General features: G+C 45.2%; 1 long non-coding RNA gene across 2 annotated transcripts; it reads right to left on the bottom strand.

The window, feature by feature from the left end:
* Positions 1 to 1,522: 1,522 nt before the first annotated feature.
* On the bottom strand, positions 1,523 to 23,220 carry LOC125085904 (uncharacterized). Of its 2 annotated transcripts, none has more exons than XR_007123035.1 (4): positions 23,093 to 23,220; positions 22,875 to 22,945; positions 18,596 to 18,737; positions 1,523 to 1,783 (listed from the first exon to the last, which is right to left on the bottom strand). It is a non-coding gene; the product is annotated as an uncharacterized LOC125085904 (long non-coding RNA). The 2 variants fall into 2 exon arrangements; XR_007123036.1 differs by lacking the exon at positions 1,523 to 1,783 and adding an exon at positions 16,987 to 17,776 and having other exon boundaries at positions 18,618 to 18,737; positions 23,093 to 23,147.
* Positions 23,221 to 23,243: the final 23 nt, after the last annotated feature.

Below are 23,243 nucleotides of genomic sequence, written 5' to 3'. Positions count from 1 at the left end.
ATGTATAAACGTGTGTGTTTTGGTATTTATCCTGCGTGGTGTTCTCTGTTGGGTGTTCTCTGAGCTTCTTGGATCTGTGGTTTGGCATCTTAATTTTGGACCTATCTCTGTTTGTTAGGAGAGTGTATAATTTTTTAAGCTGAGAACTGACAATCTGAGATCTGTAAATCTTAGCCAGAAAAAGAAAGATTGAGAAGTGAGTTTCAGAAAAGAAGATTCTGAGCAAATGGAAGAAATAGCATGATTAATGGCCTACAGATGAGAGATTCTTACATTTAAGGCAAATAAAAAAGACCATTATAGGGACGCCTAGGTGGCTCAGTTGGTTAAGCGGCTGCCTTCGCCTGAGGTCATGATCCCAGCGTCCTGGGATCGAGTCCCACATCGGGCTCCTTGCTCAGCAGGGAGCCTGCTTGTCTCTCTGCCTCTGCCTGCCACCCGGTCTGCCTGTGCTCTCTCTCCCTCTCTCTCTCTAATAAATAAATAAAACCTTTAAAAAAAAAAAAAGACCATTATAGTTAAGTAAAGAAGGGTGAATGGGAAGGTGCAGTAGATCAGGCTGGACAGACAGAGGATACATTTTGGAAGACTGTGTAACACACATTAATCATTTATTCTTAGGGTAGACACTGAAGGCTTTTAAGCAGAGAAATGACATAATCAGATATAAATTCTTAAATTCATAATTCATAATGGTCATCTGCCTACAGGGTAGAGAGTATATTTGTACATAATGTCTTAGAGCCAAGGGCCTACACATTTCCTTGAATAAAGTCTCAAGCTCTGGGCTCCTCCTTTCTATCTTCCTTTGCTATACCTTCTATTACTACTACTTACTTCCTAGTCTTCCTGCAAAACTTGGTCCATTCATTTTAGTCTTGCTGATGCTCCCTGGTGGTCTAGTGGTTAGGATTTGGTGCTCTCTCTCATTTTAGTCTTGCTAAGTGTATATCAGTATTCTCTTTTCTCCATACAGTTCAATTATATTTACCAGTCTTGTTTATTATTAGATGTGGTATGAGTTCTGGCCATTATGAGCAAAAAAATAAACTTTTTACTACACCACTAAGACTTAGGGATACTTAGTTACAGCATTTAGCCCACTCTGACAAATAAACAAAGCAACCAAGTAATCACAAATAAACTGTTTTTTAGATGACTAGAAAATTCCTTGAATCGATATATTATTTATATTTATATAAATAAATATAAATATTAAAATATAATATTTATAAAATATTATATTTTATAAAGAAGGATACGAATAGGTAAGTAGAAGTTTGTGTATCCTCCCAACTCACACAACAGTGAGGGCCACATACTTTACCAATCTACCTCTAGGAAGTCTCTGACAAAACTTTTGGGATTCATGTTCTTAATTAAGCATGAGCAGAACAAGAGGAAGTGCCTTGATTTTATAACAGGAGGACAAAAGTCCCAGTTCCTCTGGTCCACACGACCTCAGAAAAATTATTGACCTCTTTGGTGTCATGTTTTAATCTGAAAAGCAGAAATAATACCAGTCTTTAAGGGTAATGCGTTACACAGGAAGGATTAAGTGAGGCAATATTTCTGTAGTAGATTGCTATAATCACCCATATCTACAGCCTTTATCAAGTAGCTTTGCAACTGCTCTAACAAAAGGAATGAGCACATTTCTGCATACCTTGACACGGAGTTCATCCCTGTGACTTCCTCTGGTGGGTCTGAGTGTATGAGGACTAGCATGTTTCTGCTTACTCTCTTGTGCCTCTTCTGCCACCTGAGGACATGTCTGGGTTGGCTTGTTGAAAGATAGGAGACATGGATCAGGGCTGAGTCACCCAAGTCACCTCAGCTTAAGGCCATCCTAGATCAACTGATAGCAGCCCATCTCCAACTAAGTGAACAAGGCTAGCCAAGATTCACAGCCACCTTAGAAACCTCTGGACACATGACTAACACTTATTGTTGTATGGCAATGAGATGGCATGGGTCTTTGTTACGTGGTGTCATTATGGCAACAGAGAACAAATAGACTCTGTGAGATTAAGTCCCAACAAACTGTAAAGTACTGCACAAATGTAAGTATTAAAGCTCAGGAAAATTATATATATTAAATAATTACATTTATATAATTATATATTTATATACCTTATATGTATATTTGTATATTATATATAAATATTATATATATTCATATAACATTATATTAAATATAATTATATATATATAACTTTCCTGAACTTTAATAGTTATAATAGATTATATATATAGATTTTATAAATAAACTAAATATATTAATATATATTAATTATATGTACTTAAGTTGTATATAATTTCTATGTATGTATGTGTATACACACACACACATATATATATATATGTGTGTGTGTGTATATATATATATATATATCCAAGGACTCTGTTTGCCTATGACATAGTGTCTATGAAAAAAATCTCATTAAATCCTTATTCAGGGAGTCATGGAATCAAAGTTTGAGTTGGGCAGAACCTTGGAGGTGGTCTAATCTACTCTGCTACTCAGGTATGTAGTCTTTTCTTTTCTTAGCCACATTGGTTCTCTTTTTTGTGTACCAACAGATTTGATTTCTCTAGCTCCTCTAAGCTGAAACTTCCTTACATCTTTCCCTCTCTCTAGAAATACCTATGTGGAACCCAGGAGGGTCTAGTTCCATCCTCCTCAGTTGGCCACTCCTCTGCCTTGACATCTGTCACCTATGCTCTGGATGTGCTGTGATTTACAATTTTTCCAGATGCCTTCAACATGCAGCCACTTTACAAACTAAAAGTTGTTAATGCCGTATCATTCATCACATTTTCCTGCAGATTGCATTCATCTTAAAGACCCAGCTTATTGGGACGCCTGGGTGGCTCAGTTGGTTGGACTGCCTTCGGCTCAGGTCATGATCCTGGAGTCCCAGGATCAAGTCCCACATCAGGATCCCAGCTCCATGGGGAGTCTGCTTCTCTCTCTGACCTTCTCCTCGCTCATGCTCTCTCTCACGGTCTCTCTCTCAAATAAATAAATAAAATCTTAAAAAAAAAAAAAAAAAGACCCAGCTTATTACATACAAGAGTACCCTCTTTGAATATGGAAGGGCTGGTCTACAAAAACTCATAAAATAAGCATCCTCCTGGATTTCCAAAGGAATGGAAAACCACAAAAATAAATTGGAAGAGAAATCAGGCAAGATGTTTTTTATTTTGTGAAGGAAGGAAGAAATTATTTAGCCTCATTTGGGGCTCCTTTAGGCACCTCACACATTATTATCACTGAACAAATGCTTATTATTCTTCTTTGCAATGAGGTAACCTGAGATGGACCTTTTCTGCCCTAAAAGGAATCAGGAGTACTTCCAAGTCCCATTTCTGCATCCTAAATGGTATCTTCACCTTAGCAGCTGAAGGATCTTTTTTTCTCTAACCTAGAAGGCAAGAGGCAGAGTGCCTGTCTACAAAAATGACAAATCAGACATGACATACATACAGACCTATTACTTCTGTCATATTTCTCCTCTTAACTTTTCTCAGCAATTAAGGTTTCCATGAGCCTCCCACTCCTTTTCAAATCCTGCTCGTGAGGCAGTTGTAATTAAATTCCCTTGATTTCCCAATGCTGCTTCTTTGTAAAATAACTTTATCTTAGAAAAGTTCCCTTTCTACATTTCTCCACACACCCTTTCCTGACTTGGACTGTGATGGTGAACAAAATCTTTTCCTCCCTCTCTTCCATGCCTAAATTTAAGTCAAGCACTGCATCCTTCAGGAAATCCTCCCCGATCACCTATTTTAATACCCTCCCTCGGGGCTCCCACACCGCTTTCTATACACTTCTATCATATTCACCACGCAGTCCGATAGTCATCAGGGTCTTACTATCTTCCACACTTGGCCTGCACACAGAAGACAGGCTCAAGCCTCGGTTGCCTTGTATCCCTGGAGCCCGACTTACCAGTAGAATTTGGAAAGAGGAACACTGACCAGTTGCTTACATACCCTCACAGCAACGATTTTGTTCCCCTTGTTGGTAGGCTCCATGTGCAAAGCTAAATCAAAGATTGCCTTTGTCCCTGCCTTGTTAACTTCACAAAGAGAATTTACCTGGAGATGAGCATCATGGAATCTTCTAAAATCATCAAATTATCAAATAACTTTTGGGTACCTGGTCTGGGGCCAAATTTATACAAAGCACTATGGTGGGAGGTGATGGGGGGCTAATAAGAAAATATAAAACTAGGTCTCAGACAATAAGAAATATATCATTTAGTTGGAGTTTTTTGTTTTGGTTTGGTTGGGTTTGGATTTTTTAGGGGGAAGGGGCAGAGGAAAAGGGAAAGAGAGAATCTTAAGCAGGCTCCATGCCCAGCATGGAGTCTGACATGGGACTTGATCTTACCACCCTCAGATCATGACCTGAGCCGAAATCAAGGGTTGAACAATTGAGGTTTCTGGGTGGCTCAGTTGGTTAAGAGTCTGACTCTTGATTTTGTCTCAGGTCATGATCTAGGGTCCTGGGGTTGAGCCCCATGTCAGGCTCTGTGCTCAGCAGGGAGTCTGCCTGAGGACTCTCTTTCTCCCTCTCCCTCCGCCCCTCCCCCAACTCATGCACACACCCATGTGCTCTCTTTCTCTCCCTCAAATAAATGAATAAACCTTAAAAACAAAAAAAAGAGTTGGACACTTAACCAACTGAGCCACCCAGGTGCCCCTATGTAGTTGGGAGATTTAAATATATGCATATAAAACACTAACTTTACATCAGATTCTATGAGTGTGAATAAATTACATACACAGTACAGCGAGGGGAGAAATTCAGAGGGGAGAGTGCAGGGAAAGGAGGAAAGTCAGAAGGCTTTTGAGACAGTTTTACAAAAGCAGCTAGATTTGGGTCTCGAAGGTGAGTAGGATCTCAGGACAGGGGAGAGGAGAGGGTACAGGCTTTGCAAGGTACAGCATACACAAAGCTATGGAGACAGGATCTGTGCATTCTATTCAGATTGGGGAAATAAATGAGTAGACGTGCCTGGCTAGGACGAAGGCCCCATGATGAGGAATAATGGGAAACTGGGTTCCAAAGCCAGACCAAATTATCTTTACTTGCCCCCCAATAAAAAGAACTGCCTAAGTCACCTACTCTGAAAAGGCCCCATCAAATCCATGTCTTGCACAGGAAATGTGCACTTAGCGGGGAATGTGCAGTGTTACCATAACTCAGCCACCACCAATTACTCTTCAAGAGCACCATGTTAACTCTTGGTTAACCAAAGGAAATTTCACTAGTCTGTGCCCTCCCTAACTCAACCAGCCAGTACATATAACACCCACAGCGTCCTGCTGTCTGTACTAAACTCCCTAAATCAAAAATGAAGGAGACAGAGTTCCTCACTTTTTTTTAAAAGATTTTATTTATTTATTTGACAAGAGAGAGAAATCACAAGTAGGCAGAGAGGCAGGCAGAGAGAGAGGAGGAAGCAGGCTCCCCGCTGAGCAGAGAGCCCGATGCGGGGATGGATCCCAGGACCCTGAGATCATGACCTGAGCCAAAGGCAGAGGCTTAACCCACTGAGTCACCCAGCTTCCCCAGAAATGTATTTTTTTTATCTTCTTTTTCTTCTTCCATACTTCTCTCTCTTCTACCATTTCCTAGGCTCAGGATTATTTTAGGAGTCCCACCAGAACCCAGACCTCCTGTAGCCTTCCCTTGTTAAACACATTTTAAACATGCTTGTAGATTTAAAAAGAGGAAAGAAAACAAGTGAGTAAATAATTTGGAGGTGAAAGGGTTAACTGTGGAGAGCCTTCCATATAATGTTAGATCTTTAGCTATTCTCTCCTCGGTGGTTAAGAGTTGGCTCCCTCTGCCAGCAAACTTCCTTTGCATCTCCCTCTGATGGGAAATAAGACAGGTCTCTTCTTGTCTAAATGGAGGATTGAATCCTTGACCACACCAAGACAGCACTGCTCAACTTACCCTTCTGAGCCAGACTTTGACGAGCCCCGGAAGCCAGCTCGGAAACAGCACAGCATGCCCGGAAAACCCTCCCTCTTCCCATGCCAGGCCATGTGTCTCTATCATTCCTGAACTTCCACCTGCTTTGTGGTCCTTTAGGATTTCAGAGACAAATAATTAAATGTTTCCCTTCATCAGATATTATCTTCTCGTGAAAGGCTTTGGCCACTTTCCCTGATAGATCACCACCCCCTCTCTAATACAGACTCTGAACTTCTCCTTTGCTCCTCATCCATAAACATATGCAGCCTTGAACTATATTTACTATAAACAGCCTACATTTCAACTCCTCTGTGGCATCCTAAAACCTCTCTGTGGGCCCAATACCCTTGGGTTTGTTGGGATCCTGGGGCCCAGCCCTGTTGGTATTGTTCTCCTAAGTGGACAGGGACAAGACTATGCCAAAGAAGCAATCACACCTGATCTTCTCACTTAATAACAACTGCAAAAACCAACATTTCTAGAGCATTTGTAAAATGCTTTCATATCAATGACCTGTTTTTTCTTCAACCTAACCCCTATGTAGTAGGATTTCCTTGATCCTCTCTGAATAAGAAAATGGACGTTAAAGAAGGTGAAGTAACTTGCCTTTGGTCAAGGAGGACGTGTTGCTAGGAAATCTATTTAGGAAGAGTTCTATCTAGATCCTTCACCTGACACCATAAACCAAAATGAATTTCAGACAGATTAAAGACTTAAAAAATAAAACTATTAACAAAAGGAGAAAATGTAGTTGAAGATTTGCCTGATCTCTGGACAAGAAAGATTTTTCAGGCATAAAAACACTGGAAGAAGTCAAAAAAGGAAAATAATTATTCCATCAGTCTACATAAAAATGTAGATACTACATATGTCCCAAAGCCAAATAAAAACCCAACAGCTATCTGAGGAGAAACTGCCTGAAAAATTGCCCGGCTGTTGTGATACACAGGCAGCCATGCTCAGGCACCAGCTGGGGCCAGCTCTAGAAAGTGGGACTTTGGTTCAAATGCTGAGGCCACTTCCAAAGTTGCTCGCCAGCTCTCTGGTGAAGGGGCATTTGAGTGGCCCATGGCCAAATATGCATAGAAAAGACTGGAAGCTCACCCAAAAGGTAATAGTGGTTATGGAATTATGTATTATTTTTACTTTCTTCTTCATACTTTTCTGCATTTTCCATGTTTTTCCCAAAAGCGTCATAGTCAGGGAAGAAAAGTTTTATACTCAGAAGAACAGGGTTTTGATTTTTAAATGAGGGCTGGGGCGTCTGGAGAGCTCAGTCAGTTAAGTGTCCCAACTCTTGGTTTGGGCTCAGGACATGATCTCACTGGTTTTGGATCAAGCCCCGCTCAGCAGGGAGTCTGCTTGAGATTCTATCCCTCTGCCCCTGCCCCTACACACTCTCTCTCTCTCAAATATATATATCCTTTAAAAAAATAAGAATCATTGAAGGATTTCTGTTTTACTTAATCATTCTCAGTCTTATCACCCCACGTCTTCCCGGAGGGATGGCTCTAATGTGTTCACGGTTTACTTACAGACATTTGAGTTGGGCCATTACTTTCAGAACAAAACAAAGCTTTAAATTACACACATCCACAGAGAATACTGTTTTTGGTTTGCTTTCTGAGGTCTTGGCTTCCTTCAAGTTTTGGGAGGAACCTTCCATTGCTTCTCATAACAACTGCGTTGGAAGGAAGAAGCAGCAGGGGTTGGTGGGGAGGAAGCTCCCACTTACTGTCGGCACCACATGGGGTGGGTCAGAGGGTTCACACCAGCACATCAGCTGTGATAGGTGACAACACCACGTGACAGAGAGCAAGGTTCAGAGTCAAGCACCTTGATGCTTATCTAGTAAGAGCTGGACACAGGATTCACTCCAGGTTGGTTTGGCCCCAAAGCTTGGCTCATTCATTTACACCTCACTGCTCAGTCAAGCTACCTTCACATCCTGCAGCTCAGTCAATCTGGGGGAGCCGATCACTGGAAATGCCTTGGTCTACAACATGCAGTTCTGCCAAGCGTGGGCTGAGAGTGAAGAGACAGTGTCCTAACATCAGCTAACAAAGGGGCCAGATGACTTTGGACAAGTTTGTTTTCTTTCCCACAGAAGCAGTGGCTGGGACTAGTGGTTTCAAACAGGCTTTCCCGCTCTGAAACTCTGACTCCCTAATATTCCTTTATGCATGTGACAAAGGTGCTCTCCACAAGCCAGGGCTATCCTTTCTCCTTAAAGGGCAGAGTTCTTTAAACAGTTCCCTATGATTGCCTTACCCAGAACCACTGATAAAGTCCAGCTAATTTACTCATTTACTGTTTACCCGCAGAAGACTGGTAACCATCTAAATGCTACCAGTTACATGAGCTGTGGCAAAGCAGTACCAACAAGAAAAAGAATTGGGAGATTTGGCCAACATTTTTTTTTTTAATTTGACAGATAGAGATCACAGGTAGGCAGCGAGGCAGGCAGAGAGAGAGAGAAGAGGAAGAGGGCTCCCCGCTGAGCAGAGAGCCCGATGTGGGGCTTGATCCCAGGACCCTGGGATCATGACCTGAGCTGAAGGCAGAGGCTTTAACCCACTGAGCCACCCAGGCGCCCCTTGGCCAACATTTTAGACCCTCACTCAGCTTCCAGGATCCCACATTCTTACATTTTTCTCCTTCCTCCCTGGCTGTCCCATCTCAGTCTCCTTTGCTGCCTCTTCCTCCTCTTCCCAACCTCTAAATGGTAGAAGAACCCTGGAATCGGTCCTGGCTTTCTCCCTACATTCTTTCTCTGCATTCAATCTCTGATGCTCCTTGGGGCCCAGGGGTTAAAATATCATCTGATGACACCCAAATTTCTTATCTCCAGTGCTAAGCTAAGCCATGCCCTCCAGATTCATACATCCTATTGCCTTCTAAATGTTGGCACTGGGACATGAAACAGGCAGCCTGAGTTTAACACACCTGAGCCAGAAAATAGCAATCGCCACACTAGCCCCTCCATCCCCACGGCTCCTCATTTTAGTAAATGTAAAACATTCTCCCATTCAGATCAAAAATCTGGAATCACTTTGCTTCTTTTCTCTCACACCCCGTATTTGGTAGGTTCTGTTTGCAAAATATAAATCTGTTAGACCAAGCCACTATCACCTGCTTCCTGATTATGGCTACATCCACTGGACCACCTGGTCACCCTCAATTCCACTCTTGCCCCCTTGACAGTCTGTTCACCTCACAACAGCCAGAAGGAACTTTGTAAAACATCCATCAGTTATTATCCCACTGCCCAAACCATCAGTAGCTTTGTGTCACTTAGAATTAAAGCTAAATTCCTCAGCACAGCCTCAGGGCCTGTGGGCTATGTCCCCTGCCCACGTCTGTGACGTCATCCCCCAGGCTGGCCTTCCCTGACCAACTTACCTAAAAGGAACCCCCATTAGGATCCAAAATCAATGTACAGAAGCCCACTGCATTTTTATACATTAATAATGAAGCAATAGAAAGAAAAGTCAAGAAATCAATCCCGTTTACAATTTCACCAAAAATAATAAAATATTTAGGAATAAACTTAAATAAGGAGGTGAAAGACCTGTATTCTGAAAATTGTAAAACCCTGATGAGAGAGGAATTGGAGATGAACAATGAAATGGGAAGTTAGTCCATGCTCATGGACTGGAAGAACAAATATTGTTAAAATGTCCAAACTATTCAAAGCAATCTATAGATTTACTGGAATCCCTATCAAAATACTGACAGGATTTTTGACAAAACTAGAAGAAATGATCTTAAAATTTGTTTGGAACCACAAAAAACCCCAAAGAGCCAAAGCAATCTTGAAAAAGAAGAACAAAACTGGAGGCATCACAATTTCAGATTTTAAGTTACACTGCAAAGCTGTAGTGATCAAAACAGTATGGTACTGGCCAAATGGTAAAATAGGCAAAGGGAAAAGGACGGTCTCTTCAACATATGGTGCTGGGGAAACTGGAGAATTACCTGCAAAAGAATGAAACTGAACCACTCTCTTACACCATATACAAAAAGAAATTCAAAATGGCTGAAGACCTCAATGTAAGACCCAAAACCATGACAATCCTAGAAGAGAGCACAGGGAGTAGTCTCTCTAACATCAGCTATAGCAACTTTTTTCTAGATATGTCTCCTGAGGGAGGGGAAATGAAAAAACAAAATAAACTGCTGGGGGCACCTGGGTGGCTCAGTTGGTTAAACGACAGCCTTTAGCTCAGGTCATGATCCTGGAGTCCTGGAATCGAGTCCTGCGTTAGGTCCTCTGCTCAGCAGGGAGTCTGCTTCTCCCTCTGACCCTCCCCTTCTTGTGCTCTCTCTCTCTCTCTCAAATAAATAAAATCTTAAAAAATAAAATAAAATAGACTATTGGGACTACATAAAAATAAAAAGCTTCTGCGCAGCAAAGACAACCTATGGAATGGGAGAAGATACTTGAAAATGACATACCTGATAAGGGGTTAGTAGCTAAAATATATAAAGAACTCATCCAAATCAAACCAAAAAACAAATAATCCAATTAAGAAGCGGGCAGAAGACCTGAACAGACATTTTCCCAATGAAACCAGACAGATGGCCAACAGACATAGGAAAAGATGCTCAACATCAGCCATCACATCAGGGAAATGCAAATATCAAAACTACAATGAGATATCACCTCACACCCGTCAGAATGGCTAAAACCAAAAACACAAGAAGCAACAAGTGTTGGCAAGGATGTGGAGAAAAAGGAACCCTCGTGCAGTGTTGCTGGGAATGCAAACTGGGGTGGCCACTGTGGAAACCGGTATGGTGGCTCCTCAAAAAATTGAAAATAGAGCTACCCTTCAATCCAGTGATCACACTAGCATGTATTTAGCCAAGGAATATGAAAACACTGATTCGAAGGGATACATGCACCCTTATGTTTATAGCAACATTATCTATAATAGCCAAGTTATAGAAGCAGCCCACGTGCCCATTGGTTGACGGATGGATAAGGAAGATGTGGCAAATATATACAATGGAGTACTATTCAGCCATAAAAAAGAATGACATCCTGCCATCTGCAGCAACATGGATGAAGCTAGAGAGTCTAATGTTAAATGAAATAAGTCAGAGAAAGACAAAAACCATATGCTTTTCACTTACATGTGTAATTTAGTAAACAAAACAAATGAACAAAGAGGGGGAGGAAGAAACTGAGAAACCAAATTCTTAACTATAGGGAACAAACTGCTGGTCACCAGGAGGAAGATGGGGAAGGGGGGATGGGAGAAATAGGGGAGGGGGATTAAAGAGTACTCGTGCTGGGATAAGCACTGAGTAATGTATGGAATTTTGAATCATTCTATTGTACACCTGAACCCAATATAACGCTGCACATTGACTATAGTGGAATTAAAATTGAAAACTTGATAAAAAATAAACATTGTCTAAAACATTTAAAAAAATAAAAAACAGGGGCACCTGGGTGACTCAGTGGAATAAAGCCTCTGCCTTCGGCTCGGGTCATGATCCCAGGGTCCTGGCGTCGGCGGGGAGCCTGCTCCCCCGCCCACTCCCCACCCCGCCTGCCTCTCTGCCTACTTGTGATCTCAGTCTGTCAAATAAATAAATAAAATCTTTAAAAAATAAAATAAAATAAAAAACAAACATACTAAAATTAAAATAAAAATTAAACTAAATAGATAAATTTAAAAAGCAGATAAATAAATAAAAGAGCCCCATCACTTCCCCTCCCGAGGAAGCACAGAGCTTTGCTGTCTCCAGGTTATAGCTCCCCTGCGCTCCTGGTGACTCCTGCTATCCCAGCCCTCCAGGCTGCCAATTCCAGATTGCACCAGTCTCCGAATCACACATCATTGCCTTGGACAAGGTGTTAAAAAAGTACAGCCAAAGTGCACCTTTCAGTCGGAGATGAAGGGGCTGTTTTCCTGCCCTACCGCTTGTCCCTGGCCTGACTCCATGGTAGCCAAGACCCACAGATGTAGCTCCCTGGGTTCAGGGATGGTGAAACATAAGACTAGGGAGTGAAGGGCTTGTCCAAGGTTGCACAGGAGTTTAGGAAAGCACCAGGACTAACCTTCAGTTCCCCACATTCCTGGCTCCAGGCTCTTTCTGGCTAGATCTCCACGCAAGGGCCCCTGCATGAGCCTGCCCCTCCGCTCCACTCCTGGTTTTCAGAGGAGCTGAAGAGGAGGGAGGAAGAGAATGAGTTCTCACACAGAGCAGCTTCTGGAAGTTCAGAAGGGGCCAGCCTGTGGGCACTCTTGGAACCTTCAGGAACACCCTAGTCATCTCAGACCTCAGCCTCTTCCATAGACTTCCACACCGTCATTTCTTTCCCATGCTCCGCAGTCCCCTGTATGTAAGCTGACTACAGAAACTTCTTTTCTTTAAACAAGAAAAAGAAAACAAAGTAACATAAAAGCAGGGTACATTAAATAAAGCAACTCTTTGCGTCGCTGATTGCGTCGCTGATGCATGATCAGAGGGAGGAATCCCTAAGAACACACCAGGGACAGGAGATTCCATTTTTAATAAATGTATTCGTCAGAGACTACACACTCACCCTCTAAGAGTCAAAATGAATGACAAGCTTTGGGAGTCACGGGTCTGATAGGGACAGAATTAAGAGGCGGCTGCGGATGTAGCTTTCATGTAAAGCCTCAAGGAAGTTCCTCTTCGGGGGTTTCCTACGCAGGACAGGAGGCGCTGGGCTCTACGATCTGGCAGAGATGGGCAGAAAGTTTGCCTGCCCTGCGTGCCCATTGTGTGGGGAAGCCGAAGGTCTGTCTCCAGGCAGCTGGGTTCTAGCTGTGTCCCAGCCTCACCAGACACATCCTGGGACTCTTCAGTCCGGGAACCTTGACTGCCGGGCTCGCTGGGCTCAGAACCACACATATCTGAGCGGCTTCCCCCGGATGACCCTAGTCAAGCAGTTCTTTTGGAAACCTCCTGGGACTGGGTTTAGACCCTGACAAGTCTCCAACAGCTACTAATAACCAACCACATTTTAACTCACCAGCAAATCTGTAATGATGGGGTGCCTGGGCAGCTCAGTCAGTTAAGCGGCTGCCTTTGGCTCGGGGCATGATCCTGGAGTCCTGGGATCAAGTCCTACATCGGGCTTCTTGCTCCATGGAGAGTCTGCTTCTCTCTCTGCCTGCTGCTGCCCCTGCTTGTGCTCACGCTCCCTCTCTCTCTCTCTCTCACACACAAATAAGTGGTGAAAAGAAAAATCAGCAAGGATTACTTCATTTGCTATTTCTTGGGGGAAACATGTTAGTGTCTCATTTTGCATTGCTGTTACACATTCTGTTCATAACCCAGAGCCATTACAAAACCACACAAAAATAACAGCTACTACCTTTTGTTAAATACTTTCCTGGAGGCTGGGTACCCAGTCATGTCCACCTCACTCCACAGCTCACATCTGCAACACCAAATGATAAGGCCTCCCACCACCGCTGAGTGTCTGGAGTGTCCAGAGGATGTTACTGGCATCGTGAAAGAAAAGACTCTGTCGTGGACTCAAACTTCGCCCTTTCTACTACTTAACCAGAGGGGTAACAGCAAGCTCCAGATTAGTTTCACACAGTTGGGTGTGCAAAGACAACCACCTTCAACAAGGGGACTTTTTTAATTTAAAAAATTGCATCTTTTATTTATTTTTTTAAAGACTTTATTTATTTATTTATTTATCAGATAGAGAGAGAGAGCATGCACAAGCAGGCAGAAGGAGAGGGAGAAGCAGGCTCCCCGCTGAGCAAGGAGCCCGATTCGGGACTCGAACCCAGCACTCTGGGATCATGACCTGAGCCAAAGGTAGATGCTTAACTGACTGAGCCACCCAGGTGTCCCAGAACTGCAGCTTTTATATGGTGTGCCAAGACAACACTCAGTTGGCTCATTTGTTCTCTGAAGAAATCTTGATAACGTCATACTTCATAACACAGACTATTAACTGGCAATGTAATGCCATTCACTTAATTTGCTCCAACAAGAGTGATTCAGGACCCACGATGAGCTAGATACCATCTGACTAGGTCTATATTCACAGAAGGCATTGTACACATTCATATGATGAGTGGGTCCCTGGGTCCCAAGCTGCTCTCAGTCTAGTAGGGAAAATGTTTAATTGTGGTGCATTATAATAAGAATTGTCATAAAAGTGCAAAGACAGAATATCTCTCTGGAAGAATCCAAAGAGGCCCAACATTTAAATAGGATGTGGAATTTGAACTGGGTCCAGAAGAGCAAGCAGGAACTCGGCAAAGCCACGAGAGGATGAGAAAGAGAATCCAAAGGGTAAATAATGTAGGGAGGCTTGGCCCGCTGCAGGTGGCAGCAGGCGCCGCCATCACCCATATGGCGAGCTGGTAGCACAGGAGCTGGGGAAGGGAGGTCGGGCCAGGTCCTGAGGGTCTGGGACACCATCGGTACCCAGGACAACGGTGAGCCATTCAAAGTTTCTGAGCAAAGGAGCGGAGCAATTAGAGAAGGCTTTCCTGACAACGAAAGATCACTCTGGTGACTGTGTGGCCAGCAGATTAATAGGTATCTAGGTCTGGGTAGATTTTATGGCCCTGAATATTTAACTCAATGAATTTCCTAAACATGAAAAGTATGGTACATTTTCGTGCATTTCTGCCTCTCTCCCTCTCTTTCTCTCTATGGCAACTAATCTTAATTATCACAGAATTTAGAGTTCAAGAAGCTATCTCACCTGTTTATCTTCAAAGGGAACAAGTCAAGGGTTTATGCTGAGTATTAAATGTGCATTTTTAGAGGTTAAGTCTTAATTAAATAGCAACTAAAGCGAGATGCAGTTTACTGAAAGTGTCACTACCTGAAATGATAGCGGGAAAACCATTTTAAAAGTTGCCATGTTGAAGCATTGTTAATAAAAGAAGAGAAAATTCCTGTTAAAAGCCAACTCATCATACCCTGCTGTCTACTCAGACTGCTATAACAAATGCCCCCACCTGGGGGGCTTGTAAACAACAGAAATTTACTTCTCACAGTTCTGGGAGCTGGAAGTCCAAGATCAAAGTGCTGGGAGCGCCCTTTTCCAGGTCTCAGACTCCTTGTATCCTCCCAGGGCAGAAGGGGCTAAGAGCTCTCTGGGGCCTTTGTGATGGGGCATTCATCTCATTCATGAGGCTTCACCCTCACAACCTAATCTCCTCCCAAAGTCCTCCCCTCCTTACACCATCCCATTGGCCTTTAAGATTCAACTGTAGCATGGGTTCCATTTACTGCATGTAAACTCACGTCCCTCGGGGTCTCAGAACACCTTTCTCCATCACTAAAGAAGTCTGTAGAGGAAATATGATCCAGTCGACCCCCTTGTCTCTCCACACCTGCCACCTGCCACCACCTCCCCATCTCCCACCACATATATGGGCACACACCCAACACGCGGCACGGGGGCTGTAGCCCAATTCTGCCATTATGGTTTAGCTGACACTCTAAGTTTAAACAGAGTCATCCCCAAAGCATGAAAACTGGGGTGACCATCCAGGACAGCAATAAGTAGAAAGGGAAGCCATCTCAGTAGGATCAAACAAAAGGGGTGGACCCAGCACCATACAGAACTATCTATATGGTAGGTTGGTCACGTATTCACACAGAGATCAGCAGGTGGAAGCCCAGCTCTGGCCCAGGCCCTGGGAATGTTGAGAAATCAGAAAGAGCCCCTCTCCTCAAGAAACATCTATCTTTTTTGATGCTTCTTGTAATTCTGTAACTGCTTAAGTTGTTCAGAGGAAGAAACTGAGGTTCAGAGATGTTAAGGCACTTCAAGACCAAGGACACCATGTGGGGAGAGACTGGGAATGAGACCGGGGGAGAGGTGAGCACTGGGCCACTGGCTCGGAGCACAAGCTCAGGGGAGCACATGTCATAAAAGAGGTCCCCAAGTCCAGGGGACAAATTTCCACACAGGAACCCCAAGTGAGAGGGCAGACCACTGCCTTGGCAGGAAGCAACACAAACCATTATGTTCCCCCAAAGACCACCTCAGCACTAAAGTGCATGTGTGTGCAATACACACACGCACACGCACAGACACACACAAAAGGACTGGACCTCCTAACCATAGTCAAGATATTTAGGAAGCAGTGCATATAGTAGTCAAAAGTGTGCAGCCGCTGGAGACACAAACACCTGGATTCGAATCCCAGCTCTGCTGCTTACCGGCTGGGCAAGCTGCTTGATCTTGCCACGTGTTAAGAATCCCCATCTCAGGGGGTGCTGTGGGAATTATATAAGTGACAATGCGTGGAATGTGACAATACCAGCTAGTGCCTGGTACTCAGCGACGATCAATTCAAGTGAGATGTAACACTTCAAACTCAGTACATCCCCAAATGAAAATATGATCCGTTCTCACCAGCGGGTTCCTTCTGCACCTGGATTCTCTCTCTGTGCCATTTCCCCCCACTCGCCCAAATCTGGAGCCACTCTCGACCCCATTTCCCATAGGGTCACCCTTCGCCTGTCAGCCACCATCATCATCCCAGGTAACACAGCTGCTGTGATTCTGCGCACACAGGTACTAAGCAAAGTGTTCTAGAAGATCTTTAATTGGGCAAAGAAACCCTTATGAAGAAGGTACCACCATTATCTCTATGTTGTCTTTGAGGAAATTGAGACTTGAGGGAGGAAACTAGCCCAGGGGTGGTGGTGGTCGGGGGCTGCCTGGGTGATGTACTCGGTTAGGCCTTGGATTCTGGATCAGGCCATGGTCCCAGAATTGTGGGACCGAGCCCCGAGCCCAGCTCAGCAGGGAGTCTGCTTCCTCTCTCTTCCCTTCCCCCAGCTCCTGCACTCTTTCTCTCTAAAATAAATAAATAAATCAAAAAAAAAAAAAAAAAAGAAGAGAAGAGAAAGAAACTTGCTCAAGGTTACAGAACTATTGAGTGAGAGAGCTCAAATTTTATAGAGTTTCATTCCAAAGCCCAGATGCTTAAGCCTTCCACTCTATTTATTGCCTCTCCACCAACCAGTTGCTACCTAAGTCCTGTGGATTCTCCGTCTTTGTTCCTCCTGGATCTCCTCCCTGTCACTGGACTTCAGGCACAGCCCGCTCTGCTAAAGTGCACGGAGCCCTGTGGGCTTTGGGAAGGGAGCACTGTGGGCTTTTGGAAAGTGGTATGGGCCACGATGGGGGGCTCTGAATGCCAGGCTGATGGGGGGTTTGGTCAACACAGAGTCTCTGAGGCTGAGAAAGGGTGTTGCTCAGCTGGGAGCCACCCTGGGGTGGAGATGGGGAACAGGTGGCATCTGGGGCCAGGGAGGAGCTGAGCCCATCAGTCTAGGGGTGAGATACCGAGAGCCTGAAGCGAGGGGCTGGGGCTAGGAATGAAAAGGCTGCATGCGACAGACATTACCTCACCAGGCACAAATACTCCCGAGGCTGGAACTTGGTTTAATAATTCTGTTACTAGGGCAACAGCAAAAGAATCCATCTCGGAGAGAACCCAGCGCGGCCCGTTTCTGCACAGAAGCGCGCAGCTGTAGGCTGGGGGAGCAGGGGTGAAGGCGAGCGGCCAGATGACGCAGCAGGACGCACGCACCAGGATATTCTCAGAGGCATTTTCCTGACCTTTCATCCTCTCTGGCTTTGGGGAGTGGAGAGACCTTTGGCTGAAATAAGGTGTCCAGGAAGGTAGAGAGCTTGCTCCATGAAGCAGGGGGCTATGCGCACCCCGTGGCAGGTTAGCGGTCCTGCCCCTGACCCTTGGGACACTGGGGGTCTCGTGCAGAAGGGCTCAGACTGAGAGTCTGCCAGGCAACAGGAGCAAAAGCATTTATCACAAAGTTAACCAGTCACTCCGCTATCTGCTCTGCCCCACTTTTGTCTCACTGGGCCCACGGCCAGGCCGTAGAGGGAACGTCTTCTGTCTGCCCAAGGAAGTGAAACGCTAGGAAGACCTGGGCCGCAGAAGTGGGCTTGTGGGCTCTGATGAGAAGGAGGGACACTCCTTGCAAGACCCACAGTCGAGTCAGCTTTCTTCTCAGGAGCTCCCTGGGTCTCCCCCGATTTGTCCTGGGAATATCACAATAACACACCTGTGTCCCTCTGACAGCTGGCCCTTCCGAAAAACTAACAGGCTTTTAAAGACGCTAGGAACACTTTGAGACTTAGAGACCTTCTCATCAACCTCTCTCAGGATGAATGGTCTCCTTTTCAATTGCTACGCCAAATGCCAAGATGGCCTCTCTCCATGGCTTCCAGTGGGGAAACCTCTCACAGTGCCCGAGGCACTTGTGCTCCAAGTTTCCACCTCCCACATTACCTACTTCCCTGAAAATCTGTCCACAAGGAATGCTGAAGGAGAGACGGGACTCAATTTCCTTCGGTCCTCCTCCTAACTTCCTAGGGCCTCTGTGAGGTACAGATTCCCCCTGAAAGAATACCAAAGGCTTCTAGTGCTTCACAATTTCAATATCCAAGTTTGCTCTTAAGGGCAGGCCGGGAGTAGGGTAGCCATGCGGGATTACGGAGACATATCCACTAGAGCGGTTCTGCACTATCTGGGGCTTTGATAAGTACAAAGTGCCCAGTGGTCTGCCCAATGGATACAGCACATTCCAGATTACCTTGGAAAGAATTCCTCCTTACGGAAGTGGCTACCCAGGGAATCGGAGTCACCTCAGGCATCGACAAGTCAATGGCTGGTAGCTTTGCCACTCACTCTCTGAGTGAGCTTAGGAAGGTTGCTCCTCCTGTTAACTTCCTCGCCTGCGAAAAGAAGAAAATCATACAACACGATATCAAAGGTGAAAGTAAGACTTTAATGCTGAGAAGCGTCGTAAACCTTCTGAAAGACAAGGGACCCCAGAGGTTAACGAGGTCACGTACCAAGGGTGGTTTGGTCTGGCCTGAAGTTAATGGACCATTTAGGGCCTAGGAGGGGACAACTCATTCCACGAAGCCTGTAAAAATAATAAGTATTTTGAGGCACTTGTGTCTGTGGTGTTGGTGTAGCTTAGTAACCAAGAGCGTGCTCTCACAGTAAAACTTCCGCCGTATCCTGTCTTCGTCACCCATCAGCTCCGTGACCTTGGACAAATGACACCTCTTAGAGTTTCTTTTTCCTCACTTACAAAATGGGGTCATGCCCCATGACTCACTGGGCTGCTGGGAGGATCCCATGCCTGACGGGTTGTATAGTAAACAGTAGACACTGAGTTGTTTTAAATCACAGTCAGTCTTTAGAACAACCCTGGAGAAGCCAGATTTGGCATACTGATTTTATCAAAAATGGAACAGGTCTCTAGATGCTGAAGGGCTTGTCCAAAATCACCTCACCCCTTCTGAAGCTCATACAAGCCCTCTCTCTCCTGTGGTGAAAGAGAATCCATGTTCTCCTCCCAAGTCAAGGGGCTCGGGCAAAGTCACAACACGAGTTTCAGGCATAATGACTACTCAGGGAAGCCTAGCCATGGGCCATAGTATCTAGGTTTGTTAGAAGCTGAGAATGTGATCCAATCCCCCCAACCCCAAAATGGTATGTAATTTCAAGACTTCCCTTAGATTCCTCTGGAGAATGAACGCTACAGAAATGCAGCATGTGGAGAAGGCGTGAAAACAAAGGCATCCCCGGAGAACACGGCCACGGGAGGGATTTCCCCTGGCCTGCATGCTCTAAGGGTCCAATCTCCTGAGCGAGGACTTTGGCAGCCTAAAGGGAAATGGCAAAAAGAGCTCATACCAGCTGCTACTAAAAACAGACCTAGGTTCACAGACAGATAGAAAATAGGTAATAGATAGATAGACACATAGGCAGACAGACAGACAGACATATTTGGCCCTTAGGCCCCAACCCTCCTGACATATTTTAAAACTTTTTTTCTCTTCCAGGCCACCCTTCCTGTTCATTTTCATCTGCTTTCCATGGTACTTGGCCCAAGCCCCATCCCCGCTGAGATGACCCTGCTGAAAGGGACACAGGCAGTGTCAAAAGTCTGGAGAGAACCAGATATCAAAAGCAGCTCCTGCATCAAAGTGTTTGAAATTCTGACTTTCTAGAGACCTGTACCCACTAAATTCCTGGCCCGGGAAGCAGAACACAGTCCTGACTTCTGTGCCCTTAGGTTGCTAACCCCACGGAGAGTCCTGCGTTGAACACATGAGCAGTTTTCCCTTAAGAAAATGGCACCAGCATATCTTTCTGGTTTTCTCCTGAGCAAATAAAAGCATGCTAGAACTCTATTTCTCCTAGCCCGTGTGCGCATGCCTCTGGGTGGAACACCTACTGTGAAAATTCACAGACTGCTTACACTGTGCCAGGCACCCTGTGCTTGCTTGAATCTCTGTCCCTAGTGCTGGGGTCGTAAGGCTCTAAGCACCTGTCCTCCCTTTGCACAGACGGGGTCTTGCTGGAACTTTACGTTGGAGGGAGGGGGAGGCCCTCGGAGAGCATCCTGCCTTGTGTTCTAGAAAGGAAATCAAGGCCCTAGGAGGGAAAGAAACCAGTGCCTCGGTAATGTGCCCTTTGTGCTACCTCATCGTGCCCTTTCCTCCTATAACATCAGGGACTTCTGGGTCAGGAGAGGCTGACCCTCGAAGGGATCATTAGGGGGGGAAAGCAGGACTGTCAGATAGCGCTAAAAATAGGAGCCGGCCCCAGACCAGCCCCAGCTGGTGAATTTGAGCCCAATAACCAGGTGCTCCCCAGCGGGCTCACCTGATATCCTCACTTGCACTATGGAAGGACAGCCGCCCTGGGGTCGAGGTGGGGCAGAGGTGGACTCATCAAAAGCTGTAAGCACTAAGGGTGACCCAGCTGCTGCTAGAGGTGCATGAGCAGCTCACCGGGGAGAGCAAATTCTGTTTCTGCAGCAGCCTGACCCAGTTGGGCCCGCGTGGTGTAAGTAAGAAGGAACAGCGAGGATCTCCTCCTCTCGGCCCCTCCTGGCCCCTCCTGCTGTGCCTGAAACCTTCCCATTTCTACAGGAGTTTGGAAGTCCTAAAGAGAGTTGGAAGTTCTCTTTTCTCTAGTTCACCTCCCTCCATACAGTGAAGAGGAAAACAAAGCCCAGAGACGTTTAGCAACTCGGCCAAGGACATATAGCCTAGTTCAGAACTTTCCAAAGCAACATCCCTGAAATAATAGTCTCATAGATGTTCCTTGAAGAGAAATTGTTTTAAGGGTTCTGAGATCAGGTAATGGGGAAAAGACTGCATTCTCTATTCACCTTTTTCTCTATTCGCCTTTGTCTCTTCCGCTCATTCTCTATTCAGCAAATACCTACTCAGTCTCGCAATGAGGAAGGCACTTTAGAGATGTGGTCTAACCTGGCAAAGCTGAAACCAGCCTGTGGGTATGCAGACCTCAGGACCACAACACACACAGCTACCCTGGGCAAAAGGACTGTTCCTTGACATGAGCTGTTCCCCACGCTTTGTGAAAAGGGCAGTGCTCCAGAAAGAGACATGGCTGACCGGCGTCGCCAATAACTTTGAGTGGACTTCAATCGTTGGAGACTTTTCTCAATGAGAACACGTGCCATCCTAAGGCCAAAAGGCTAAGCCTGAGCCAGAGGCTGCTGTCTAGAGAAAGTTTGCCCCACGAGGAGGCTAGAAATTAAACGGGGAAACATGGAGACACTGGCTCCCCTGGAAAGGAAAAGTCAGAAAGAAGGAGTAAGACCTAAAAGAAAAGGTGGAAAGCGGGTAAAATCACTCCATAAGCTTTGGCAAACCGCTGGGCGATCAGCTCTCACAGGGAGAAAACAAACGGCAGACCCCGCCCACTGGGAAGGCAGCCTCCCCACCCCCACCCCCTCCAAGCCACACCCTCCACTCGCTGGCTCCTCCCCACCCGGGGCGGCGGGGCGGGGGAAGGGGGAGGAAACCGTCAATCCGGAAATTAATTCTTGCCCATAGCCTTCACCGGCCAAATTCCTCTCCTGGGCAATCATGTAAGATCTAGCAAGAACTTTTTTTTTTTTTTAATTATAAGGAAAGGGTGGCTCCCCTATCAATGAAATGCTGCTTCAATTAGTACAGCTATCCTTTGGGTCATTATTTTAAGTGTTTGAAACGTCCACTTAAATAAGGTCACTTTCAATTTGGTAAACACTCCTAAGTCATCATCTTAATTCACGGCCAGTCACACTAGGAATGCTGAGTAAGTAAACACAATCACGCATTAGCTAACCAGCCACAAATCCACTTGAGTTTATTAATTTCTCTCTTGGCAGAGAAGCATGAAAAGGGAACAAACCATTAGAGACATTCACGCATCATTCATTCAATAAATATTTATTATATACCAGGTGCCAGGCACTGTGCTAAGCTAAATATAGGTTGCATTATTTTATTAATATTCAAGCTAAGTTCTATATCAAATCCCATTTTCTCCCAAATATAAAGCTTTTTGTCTTCATTTCTGCCCACTGTGCCTTCCTCTATGGAGTAAATGATACATCCAAACTCTTAAGCTTCCAGACTCTCTATCCCTCCCTCCAAAAGACAACCCCCCCAGCATCCCTCAAATAGTTAGCAAATATAAACTCCCACTAGAAACTCTAGAAAGACACTATTTTAAAAGTCCAGGAGAATAATAATGGTAAGAAATAGTTCATATCATTGCACTCATATATTTTTTGAAACATTTGGGCTTTGTGTTAAGGGGAGTACCTTATACTTGCTCTAAAGGCTTTTTAAAATACTAGCACACATATATATGCCAAATGCAGACAGGGCTGTAGGCACACTAAGTAAGCAGTTTTAAGAGGACCACCTTATCAGAGGAATTCCCTTTCCTCGCTTCAAAAGAAGCTCCCCTTTCCCATCCTCTCCCAACACCACCAAGAACTGGAACCCGTCCAAGTTCATTTCCCAAGGAAAGGACCCACTGGGAGAACTGACCTTAAACAAGTCACTTTGCTCATCAGTAAAGAAGGGAGTTGGGCTGGAGACTTCCAAGGTCCCTCTATAGCCTGTGGATTAGGGGATTCAAGCTAACCTAATCCTCCAGGACACCTCTGGTACACACACACACACACACACACACACACACACGAACCCCAGCACAGCCCCCTACCCCACGCTGCAGGCCCTGGTTCCCCAAGGGACAGCCAGCTTACCGAGACACACAAAACACCCCCACACCACCCAGGAGGAGCAGAGGCAGGACTCTCCCTCCCTCAGCCAGGCAGTCTCCTGAGGCTGCTGACATCACAAAGGTGTCAACTGGCAACTTCATTGTCATGTGGCTCTCCCCTGGCTCCCCTTCAC

This window comes from Lutra lutra, chromosome 15 (assembly GCF_902655055.1).
Source record: "Lutra lutra chromosome 15, mLutLut1.2, whole genome shotgun sequence".
Taxonomy (NCBI): Eukaryota; Metazoa; Chordata; class Mammalia; order Carnivora; family Mustelidae; genus Lutra; species Lutra lutra.
The sequence above is the reverse complement of the archived record's forward strand: the minus strand, read 5'-3'. Positions and strand labels throughout refer to the sequence as shown.